We start from the raw sequence: 12,403 nt of genomic DNA, 5'->3' as shown, positions 1-12,403 counted from the left end.
TAGGGAGTCTTCATTATATAGGCATGATTGATGAAATCATTGACTATTGTTATACTGAAGATGAAAATCCCGAGCTGGAGAGATAGCATGGAGGTAGGGCGTTTGCCTTGCATGCAGAAGGACGGTGGTTCGAATCCCAGCATCCCATATGGTCCCCTGTGCCTGCCAGGAGCGATTTCTGAGTGTAGAGCCAGGAGGAACCCCTGAGCGCTGCTGGGTTTGACCCCCAAAACAACAACAACAACAACAACAACAAAAATAACAAAAACAAAAAGATGAAAAACCCAACCTTTCAATCACTTCGTTGGTTCCTGGTAACCAATCATCACCCTTAAGGGTTTTTCTAAAGTCTGCTCATTAACATAACTCTGCAGTATTTGGAAGAGGATTTTTTAAATAAAAACAAAACAAAACAAGCATACCCCTTTTGTTTTGTAACTCTGTAGTTATTTCAAAAAATAAGAACAAAACATAAAAAGATTTCCCTATACTTGAAGATACACAGCAAAGTAGCAACAAGTCCAAAGTCAACATAATAGAAGTGGTCCGTATATTTTGGTTGGGGAAGGCTTACACAGGAGGGTGGTGGAGGAGGAGATGGATACACTCGTGATGGGTATGGTGTTGAAATCATGTGCATTAATTGTGTAAAACACAATTAATTAATAAAAATCAATAAAAATGAAAAGTCCCTGAGTTTTATTGGAACACTATGTGGCCATGAAATTTGCTTACATGTGGATGGGTGTGGAGAGCATTATGCTGAGAAAAATGAGTCAGAAAAAGAGGGATATAGTATGTTCCTAAAATATTACTGTGAAAGATTTGCAATTCACTTTGGTCAAAATAAAAATTATTTAACAAAAAAGAAAGAAAGAAAAAGAGGGATAGCCAGAGAATGATCACATTCATTTGTGGGATATAAAAAGTAATAGTATGATAACAATATTCAGAGGCAATCGAGAGGAGGGCCAGGAGGACAAGTCCATGGTAGGACGTTTGTCACATAGAGTGGAGGAGTGAAGGTAAGGCAGAGAAGAGACCACTATGACAATGACTGTTACAAAACGATCACTTCAGACAAGAAGTGGATGATGAAAGGACATAAAGTGATATGCATGGCATCTCCTCATTAACAATAGTGAAAGCCACAGTATCTAAAAGGGAAAGAAAAGGGGGAGGGAGAGAGAGAGAGAGAGAGAGAGAGAGAGAGAGAGAGAGAGAGAGAGAGAGAGAGAGAGAGAGAGAGAGAGAGAGAGAGAGAGGGAGAGACATGGTGATGGGAAATATGCATTGTGGAAGAGTATTGTATTTTGTATGACAAACTCAATCATGAACACATTTGTAACTGTGAAAAAAGCCTTATACACAACCTTGTAACCCTGGTGTTTAAGTAAACTTGAAAAAAAAAAGTCCCTGTGTTTTAATATAAAAAATTATAAGGTTTATAGGCTATGTGCAAGGAATCAGGCACAAAGGTTCCAAAATATATGTTATATCATATCACCCTTCAAATTAAATTTTTTTCGTAAAATGTCCTCAGAAAACGGATGTTCTTTCAGTGCTCTCTATCCCAGAGGGTCCATTATTTTTTTTCAATTCTCTACAGCCTAGAAAGATGAAAATAAGAATTCTTTCTGACTTACCAGCCCTATATTCAGTCGACTTTAATTTCTAGTTTTTCATCAATAGATTGCAATCACAATTCACTTACCTCCATCTCTACTGTCTCTGCCATAGCGTCATCATGTCTAATGTAGACCTGGACAATATTAGACAAGGACAACTGTCCTTGGCTTAATTTTCTCCAAAGCCTAAAGATAAGATAAGGCTAGTTTGTTCTCCATTTACCATCCCCCAAAAGCTTAACCCTGACATTGTTTAGGTTTTTAGATAAGAAGTGATATGCCTGACATCTTGCACATGGAAAGGCTTGAGCTTCGACTCTCCTACTACATGGATCCCTGAGCAATACTAGGAGTTACTAAGGAGTATTCGGAGTACTCAGGGAGTAGTGTCTGAGTACTGCAAGATATGGTCCAAAAAAAAAAGACAAATTATGGATCATATAGATAGCATGGAGGTAAGGAGTTTGCCTTGCATGCAGAAGGACAGTGGTTTGAATCCCAGCATCCCATATGGTCTCCTGAGCCTGCCAGAAGCGATTTCTGAGCATAGAGCCAGGAGAAACCCCTGAGTGCTGCCAGGTGTGACCCCCTCCCAAAAAAAGATTCATATCCACAAAACAACCATCCTATTGTGCAGTCACAAGAAAAGAATTATATGTGAAAAGAGAATGAGGAAGCATGTTTTCAGAAGGCATGTTGGTTTTTGTTGTTGTTGTTGTTGTCGTTGTTGTTTTTGGTTTTGGGGTCACACCCGACAGTGCTCAGGGATCACTTCTGGCTCCAGGCTCAGAAATCGCTCCTGGCAGGCTCGGAGGACCCTATGGGATGCCAGGATTTGAACCACTGTCCTTCTGCATGCAAGGCAAATACCCTACCTCCATGCCATCTCTTCGGCCTCAATAGATACAAATCTTTCTTCCTCCAATCAATTGACTTATGCCAAGAAGACTGACTTATGCCACTGACTGTGACTCTCGCCCAACTTCCAAGTGACAGTACAAGGGACTTCATGATAGTGCCACCCCCAGTTGGAGCAACAAGTTCTCACTCTGATCATTATATTTCTTCTTTGCATGTGCCCCTTCCTCCTGGGCAGAAAGAACCTTCGGATTGTCCCCCTACCATCTCTCCACCCATAGGGATGGTCCTACTCTTTCCAATAAAACCCTTCCAATGTGACCTTGGGTCACAGAGACTTCTGGTTTTGGCCTCACAGCTAGCCTGTCTGCCTGCTGGTACTTTTTAGCCTGCTTACAGACAGCTTGTGGTAGAAGTTCCTGAACCTATTTTATCTCGTAACCTGTGTTGGATTATTGCCTGTGTCAGTATTGCTTCCAGATCTGCATTCCCCAATTCTTTGGTATTGGGGTATGAGGCTTCCACTATAATCCCTCATTTAGGTTCCTATTTCTTTTTATTTTTTTTTTTTTTGGAGTTTTTGAGCCACACCCGGTGACGCTCATGGGTTACTCCTGGCTATGTGCTCAGAAATCACTCCTGACTTGGGGGGACCATATTGGATACTGGGGATTGAACTGCTGTCCATCCTGGGTTAGATGCATGCAAGGCAAATGTCCTACTGCTGCATTGCTTCGGCCCCAGGTTCTTATATTTCCTTTTTTTTAATTACTTTATTTTAAATTTTATTTTAGATACTGTAATTCATAATTTTAAAATGTCATGGTAGAAATGCACAATACCAACACCAGACCCTCCATCATAGTGTATGTCTATTTCCTTCCACATTACAAGTTCAAATTAATTAGAAGCCCATGTCTTTTTAAGCTAGCATTTTATACAAACTTTGGCTATCTACTTTAACAATAATTACTTGATGAAAAAGGTAATAGGTTCTTATATTTCTAATGTCTCTTCTTTCTATCCATTTTTTCCACACAATCACAGTAAAGTTGCAATAATGTTTTTTTTTTGTTTTGTTTTGTTTTGTTCTGTTCTGTTTTGTTTTTGTTTTTGGGTCACACCAGGCATCGCTCAGGGGTTACTCCTGGCAGGCTCGGGGACCATATGGGATGCCAGAATTCGAACCACTGACCTTCTGATTGCAAGGCAAACACCTTACCTCCATGCTATCTCTCTGGCCCCAAGTTGCAACAGTCTTAATCAGAAATTTTACTCTTTGTATTCCTGGCCATTTCAGCATTTTCTAATTGCTTTTTAATTAAGATAACAACAAGTACTTGGTTGGGAAGACCCTATGTTCTATGGCTTTGCCCATCTCCCATTTTCTCCACTTTCCCTTTGCTTACTGCCACCTAGTTCTACCATAAGACCTGTGTACAAGTTGATGCTTGTGGAGAAGTAGAATACTCATTCCCCCAGATATGCCATATGGAATGTGGAATTTTTAACATGTGGATTGCTTTGAGATGGGGGCCATTAGGATTTGTGGACTCAGGAAAGCTTTTTTAAATCTGTCCCTCAAAATGACCTAATGCTAGAAAGCATATTTCAGGAAGTCATTAGAGTTAACTGCAAAGAATAGGGGCAAACTGTGTATACTCAGGGACAATTACCAAGGCCTGCATCCCTTGGTCTCTGAATGCATGGAAAACATTTATTTACCAGATGCTTGATCTTTTCATTTCCCTATAAATTGTATTCCTTTTCTTTGAAATCCCAGATCCTACCTTCTACTTCCTAGTTCAGGATGGATTCCCAATTGCCTATCAGACAATTCCACTTCCTTGTGGGGTTATTGTACACATGACTTTTAATTTATCTCTTATTAATCTTATTGATCTGTGTGATATACAGACACACAGACAAATACACACATATAACTTGGTATTCTCAGTTCTGTAAGCTAGTGCCAGGCCTTACTGATATTGTGGAATAGAGGTAACACAAGGGAGGGGCTGGAGAGATAACATAGAGGTAAGGCGTTTGCCTTTTATGCAGAAGGACGGTGGTTCGAATCCCAGCATTCCATAAGGTCCCCCGTGCCTGCTAGGAGCGATTTCTGAAGTAGAGCCAGGAGTAACCCCTGAGCACTGCCAGGTGTGACCCAAAAACCAAAAAAAGAAGAAGTAACACAAGGGCATTACTGGAGGATCTTGGCACCTTGGTGATGGTAGATGAGATAATTTTATATATCCCCAAACTATAATTTTCAGAACTAGCACATAACTAGCATGCAAAATAAACCTAAATTGATAGAAACATACCACAGTTGCTGCCATATCTGCTCACAGGCTAACTTCAAAGACTCATTTTATTTCATTATTATCATTATTTTGATTTTTGGGTTACATCCAGTGGCACTCAGGGGTTACTTCTGGGTCTGTGCTCATAAATTATTCCTAGCAGGCTCAAGGGATTATATGGGATGCTGGGGATTGAACTGGGCCCACCACATGCACGACAAATGCCCTGTTGGCTGTGCTATCACTCTGGCCCCACTCATTTGATCCTTGAAAGATGTACATCAAGCTGCAAATAATTATGGGTACATGGGGCTTGCAGCTGAAAACTGGAGCATTCTCAGGAGAAGAGGAGGACCAAGTTTGCAGGGCCCAGAAATGACTGGACTTCCTACCAGGAAAAGCTCCAGGAAAAGGAATATATATCAAAGGCCAGGAAAGGAATATCAAAGACCGTCAACTACCACTGGCAACCACCCAAGCAAGGGACTCTCACCTAAGTAGAAAGGGGCAGGTTGGGAGAAACCCTATAAAAATCAACTTGGAACAAAGGAAAGGCACACGTGTGTTTGGCCAGCCCATACATGTGGTATCTGCACACATATGTTGCCCACATCTCCCCTTGAGATGGGGACTTTTCTACTTTATCTGGGCTGTGTACTGGGGCTTTCTCAGCCTTTGCTCTCCCTTGAGCATATTACTCTCTGTCTGTCTGTCTGTGTACATTTCTCTGTCTCTGCCTCTTTCTCTGTCTCTCTCTGTCTCTCTGTCTCTGTCTGTCTCTGTCTCTCTGTCTCTGTCTCTGTCTCTGTCTCTCTCTCTCTCTCATCTTCTCCCTCCCCTTCCTCAGTACCTCTGAACAAGGTATTTTACTTCACTGCCTGTCTCTCTGTTAAGGGAAGTCAAAGAATTGAGATTAAAGCTAAGGTGGGTGAAAGAGAAAGGACTTTATTCATGAGGACCAAGAGTTCAGACATCCCTGGAAACTCTTGGCTCTGAACCCTTCTATTGACACCGTTTTTTATATATTCTATTATGAAAATAATAATCAAGCAAACTGGGCCCGGAGAGACAGCACAGCGGCGTTTGCCTTGCAAGCAGCCGATCCAGGACCAAAGGTGGTTGGTTCGAATCCCGGTGTCCCATATGGTCCCCCGTGCCTGCCAGGAGCTATTTCTGAGCAGACAGCCAGGAGTAACCCCTGAGCACCGCCGGGTGTGACCCAAAAACAAAACAAAATAAAACAAAAATCAAGCAAACTTTCTGACACAAGCTAAACTGCTGTTAGCTCTGATGTGACTTTGAAGAACAAATGTTTTTATATTAATCGAACTGTTTTTGCTATAGAGGCTCTAGTGATTTGGAAGCCACCATACTCGTAAATCTTTTCTCTTTTTGATGCTCCTTGTCAGCTGTTTTTTACTCCCCAGTTTTTCTCAATTTCCCTCACAGCCCCTGAAATTATTTTCTCTGAGGAAGGCAACAGACTTGGAAGATCTGGGGGAAAAAATTAGGACTAACTTTCCTTTTCCTGAAAAGAGTGGGCAAAGGCCTTGCTCCAGCCTGAGTCCTTGTCTCCCTGAGAAAATACCTCAGGAGGTGGGAAATAAGGCAAAACAAGTGGATGTCAGGTGCAGCTGTGGAGATGGGGGGAACCTGATATTTGAGCCATGAAGAGGTTTACTGCAGACTTTATCAATCCTACTTCTACTCAGTTCCACTCAGTGTAATAAAGATGGGAAAGGGGCTGGTGCAATGGTACAAGCAGTAATGCATTTGCCTTGCTTGTGCTAGCCTAGGACGGACTGCAGTTCGATCCCCCAGGATCCCATATGATCACCCTGGCATCCCATATGGTCCCCCAAGCCAGGAGCTATTTCTGAGCATATAGCCAGGAGTAACCCCTGAGCATCATCGGGGGGTGGCCCAAAAGAACAAACGAATGAAAAATAAGGCGGGAAAGAGAAAGTGATAGATTTCTTTCTTGGGGTTTCTGTCTCTCTCCTTACCTCTTCACACAAGACATCACTTTCATGCTGAGCTTCTATCTATCATCCTTTGAAGCAGTTGGCATAATTTCTGAGCTCCTTATTCTTTCTCCTTCTTATCCTCTCTGTCTCCTTCCTTAGAATTTCTAAATAAATCCTGTTTTTACTTCATTGCTCCTGAAATTCTTATCTGTGAGGCAAGGTGAGGGATCTAAAAAATGTACAAGGCCTAGGACTGATTTTGCTTTTCTTGCCAGAACAAGGCTCACCATTCTTGATCTCTTCAGCCCTTCTTGGGTGGCAGAGGAGAGGAGAAGAAAGTGAACCCTTTCCTCACACCTATATTTATTGCAGCACTATTCACAATAGCCAGGCTCTGGAAACAACCAAGATGCTCTTCAACAGACAAATGGCTAAAGAAACTGTGGTACATATACACATTGGAATATTATACAGCCATCAGGAGAGATGAAGTCATGAAATTTTCCTATACATGGATGTACATGGAGTCTATCATGCTGAGTGAAATAAGTCAGAGGGAAAAACGCATTTGGTCTCACTCATCTCTGGGTTTTAAGGAAAATAAAAGTCATTTTTGCAACAATCCTTAGAGACAATGAGAGGAGGGCTGGAACTTCCAGCTCACTTCAAGAAGCTCACCACAAAGGGTGGTGAGTGAGTTAGAGAAATAACTACACAGAGAACTACCACAATCATGTGAATGAATGAGGGAACTGGAAAGCCTGTCTGGAGTACAGGTGGGGGTGGGGTGGGATGGAGGGAGATTTGGGACGTTGGTGGTGGGAGTGTTGCACTGGTAAAGGGGGTGTTCTTTACATGACTGAAATCAATTGAATTTAATTGATTATTAAAAATCAAGATGTTTGGGGCTGGAGAGATAGCATGGAGGTAAGGCGTTTGCCTTTCATGCAGGAGGTCATCAGTTCGAATCCCAGCGCCCCATATGGTCCCCCGTGCCTGCCAGGAGCAATTTCTGAGCCTGGAGCCAGGAATAACCCCTGAGCACTGCCAGGTGTGACCCAAAAACCAAAAACCAAAAAAAAAAAAAAAATCAAGATGTTTAAATAAAGAAAAAAAAAGATATTGGAAAAAAAAAAAGAAGAAAGTGGCAGATTCCCATCTTGGGGCAGCTGCCTTCCTCCCCCACACTTTACAAAAGCACCCAGGGACCTCCCCTGCATCAATTTTAATCGCCCTTCATTCCATTAGAATGTTTCTACCCAACCCCTTTTCCCATAAATTTTGTTCAACTATCTTTCCCCTTTCATTCACATATGTTTATCTTTCTGCTCTCAACAAGTCCTTTGTGTTTCTTTCTTTTCTTTTTTTTCTTTTTTTTTGGTTTTTGGGCCACACCCGGCGGTGCTCAGGGGTTACTCCTGGCTGTCTGCTCAGAAATAGCTGCTGGCAGGCACGGGGGACTCTATGGGACACCGGGATTTGAACCAACCACCTTTGGTCCTGGATCGGCTGCTTACAAGGCAAACGCCGCTGCACTCCAGCTTTTTTAAGGGTGTTTTCTCCACCTTTGATTTTGAATCTATATTTGTTCTGACTTTTTTTTTTTGTTGTTTTTTTTTGGTTTTTGGGCCACACCCGGCGATGCTCAGGGGTTACTCCTGGCTGTCTGCTCAGAAATAGCTCCTGGCAGGCACGGGGGACCATATGGGACACCGGGATTCGAACCAACCACCTTTGGTCCTGGATCGGCTGCTTGCAAGGCAAGCGCCGCTGTGCTATCTCTCCGGGCCCGTCCTTTGTGTTTCTTAAGGAATGGTGGTAGCAACTCTTCTCCTCACTTAATCTTGAGACCAGTTGTAGCTGTAAGAAGCAAGATTGATCCCAGTGAGTCCCCATACCTCCACATTATTTGTTCCCAGGCTTACCTTTAATCCTTATCTCAAGACTTTTTTATACATATCAATGCCCCCCCCCTTATTATTTCTTTATCCCTGAACTCTTTGTTCCACTTTCCCTGAGTTGTTTCAGTTGGAACAAAAGAACTATTACTTCTTTCTAGAATTTATTAGTAAGGGCTAAAAATATAGTCTACTGTTTACTTCTTGTTAGGGTCCGAGGTGACCATCCGAGTCGGTGTTGAGAGTCAGAGACCACCTCCGATAATGCATGATGCAAAAGGAAATTTATCAACCAAGATGCCCTTCAACAGATGAATGGCTAAAGAAACTGTGGGGCATATACACAATAAAATATTATGCAGCCGTCAGGAGATATGAAGTCATGAAATTTTCCTATACATGGGTGGACATGGAATCTATTATGTTGAGTGAAGTAAGTCACAGGGAGAAAGATAGAGGCCGAATAGTCTCACTCATCTATGGGTTTTAAGAAAAATAAAAGACATTTTTGCAATAACTCTCAGAGACAAAAGAGAGGAGGACTGGAAGGTCCAGCTCACGACATGAAGCTCACCACAAAGAGTACTGTTAGAGAAATAACTACATTGAGAACTATCATAACAAAGTGAATGAATGAGGGAAGTAGAAAGCCTGTCTAGAGTACAGGTGGGGTGGGGTGGGAGGAGGGGGATTTGGGGCAGTGGTGACAGGAATGTTGCACTGATGAAGGGGGGTGTTCTTTACATGACTGAAACCCAACTACAATCATATTTGTAATCGAGGTGTTTAAATAAAGATATTAATAATAATAATAATAATAATAATAAAAGCAAGAGGGAATTTATTCGACTAAATCAAAGTCCAAGTCTCATCCAACCAAGAAAGTCTTGATGAGAACCCCAAGTTAAATCTTCAAGGAGTTTAGATAGAGCTTTACGGGCTTCAGCAACTCAAGCATTTCATTAGTTAATACAATAATGCAAACATTTCATCTGCTTGAACAGAAATCACATTAGGAATCACAGCATGCTTAGGGTGAATGTCCTAATCAATTTATTGCTGACTCCACTTTGTATTGCGGGTCCTTGTCTGGTGGAACATTTGGACCCACTTAGTACCTTTATTTCAGCTGAACAGGGGGGTCCTGCTCTTTACAGGGTGGGTACATTTTGTGGTTTTATCTTTGGGCTAACATCCTCTGCTTATGGGGAAGCTATAGAGTGGAAAAGATTTTTACAGTGGCTTTACTGGAGGCTTAGGACCACCTTGGTCCTTGGCCCAGGGGGCTTTGTTTCTTACATTCTAAGCTGCAAGACCTTAGGAAGTTTTGCAGTTTGAAAGTAAAGGTGACCATTAGAGCTTTATTTTCTTATGTGTAAAATGGAAAAATGTAGGAGCATGGGAGATAATGCAAAGGACTAGACTACATGATTTGTCTATTGGAACCCTAGATTCAATCCCTGGGTCTGGATGACCTGAGCATTGCTGGAAATGACAAGTTGGAAAATGTGGTGAATGTAGTCTAAATACCATTGATTGTGATCCCAAAACCAAAATTTAAAAAAAGAAAAGAATAAAATAATACAGGGACCAGACAGCTAGCACAGCGGTAGGGCGTTTGCCTTGTATGAGGCCAATCCAGGACAGCTGGTGGTTCAAATCCTGGCATCCCATATGGTCCCCTGAACCTGCCAGGAGCTATTTCTGAGCATAGAGCCAGGAGTAACCCTGAGTACTTCTGGATGTGACCCTAAAACAAAAACAAATAGACAAAACACACAAACAAGCTAGGGTTAAGAGAAATTCTGTAGGAAAGATGCCCAACTTTCTAGAAACTTCTGACCTGGCAACAAGTTGCAAAGTCCAATTGCACAAAGGATCCAAGAGTTCTGTGGAAAATAATTGGGGAGCACTAGTACAGAAAATTTAATTTTTATCTTTAGAACACCGTGGACCTTCAAAACTACCAAATGAGATTCAGATGGTCTTGACCTCATAAAAATGCATCGTGAGTTGAATGTTATGTTTTTGGATTTTTAATGAAGAATGCCAGAAATTTTGAATAAATTCTATGATTGCTCTGCAGGTATTTTGTGGATGGCGTTGTGTGATGCTCTTCTCTGTAAAGTTAAAAGAAACTTTCCCCCTTTTGGTTAAAACTAGTCATGGTCAGCGAGGCATGTAATGTCTTAAGAGATATAGATCCTAGGGTTAGAGGTCAATATATTATCCTCTCTGCAGAGGGTAAAACAGGTCAGCCAAAAAGTCAAGTGCTATACCCAACTAAGAGACAAAGTCAAGAACTTAGAAACTCCCTTCCTCACATCTATATGCATTGCAGCACTATTTACAATAGCCAGACTCTGGAAACAACCAAGATGCCCTTCAATAGATGAGTGGCTAAAGAAACTGTGGTATATATGCACAATGGAATATTATGCAGCTGTCAGGAGAGATGAAGTCATGAAATTCTCCTATGCATGGATGTACACGGAATCTATTATGCTGAGTGAAATAAGTCAGAGGGAGAGAGAAAGATGCAGAATAGTCTCACTCATCTCTGGGTTTTAAGAAAAATAAAAGACATTCTTGCAATAATTTTTAGAGACAAAAGAGAGGAGGGCTGGAAGGTCCAGCTCACTACAGGAAGCTCACCATAAAGAATGATGAGTGCAGTTAGAGAAATAATTACATTGAGAACTATCAACACAATGTGAATGAATGAGGGAAGTAGAAAGCTTGTCTAGAGTACAGGTGGGGCTGGGATGGGGAGGAGGGAGATTTGAGACATCGGTGATGGGAATGTTGCACCGGTGAAGGGGGTTGTTCTTTACATGACTGAAACCCAACTACAATTATGTTTGTAATCAATGTGTTTAAATAAAGATATCAATTTAAAAAAAGAACTTACAAAGTGATTGCCCACTGCACAATGGATGGATGATGCTGAGCTCTGAGGGAGAAAGAATAGTATATATAAAAGATGACTGGAGAGGATGGAGAGGTCCTGAGGCTTTGAGTTCCTTCTCCCAAACTGAATATTTAGAAGAGGTGATGTAAAAGATTATGGCTGAAGATCAGGGGTTAATATGCCTGAGTCCAGCTGGCCAGCAGCTGGAATGAGACATAAACCAAGAACAGCTTTCTCCTACTTTCTGGTGATTCCTGGGATAAGAAAGCAGAAAAGAAACTTGCAACAGATGGAAGAGAGACGGGAGGAATTTGGAACGGACCCAAGGGGGCCAGTTCTTAGAAAATCAGGGGGAAACATTTTCTGCTTTGGGGAAACACTATCTGCAAGAGAAGAGCAGGAACAGGTCCTACCCAAGTAGAATGGTGGGGTCTGCTCTGGCTAGGACTGATCAGACCAATTTATGTTTCTAAGACAACCGGAGAACCAAATAGGAACAACATTCATGGTGATAAGTAAGAGGTGGCTGTTACGAGCTGGGCCAAGCCAGACACGCTGAGCTCAAAGATCAGAAGTTTTGAGGCCAGTTCTATATTTAGAGTCTCATTTCTGAGCGAGCCAAAATGAACTCTTTCTGCATGAAGTGTGTCAAAAGAAAAAAAAAAAAACTATACATCCCAAGGAGGAACTAGTACAGAGGGGGCGGGGAAGAGGCCCCTTTCAGTCAGGAATCTTAATACTGAGATCAAACTATTTAAAAAATGCTTAGTGTCTTATTAAACTATGGGCTCCTCTCTGGCTTATTGCTTTAAAAAAAAAATACAATACTCAGAAA

Source organism: Suncus etruscus, chromosome 20, assembly GCF_024139225.1.
Source record: "Suncus etruscus isolate mSunEtr1 chromosome 20, mSunEtr1.pri.cur, whole genome shotgun sequence".
Classification (NCBI taxonomy): domain Eukaryota; kingdom Metazoa; phylum Chordata; class Mammalia; order Eulipotyphla; family Soricidae; genus Suncus; species Suncus etruscus.
Note: the sequence above shows the minus strand (reverse complement) of the source record.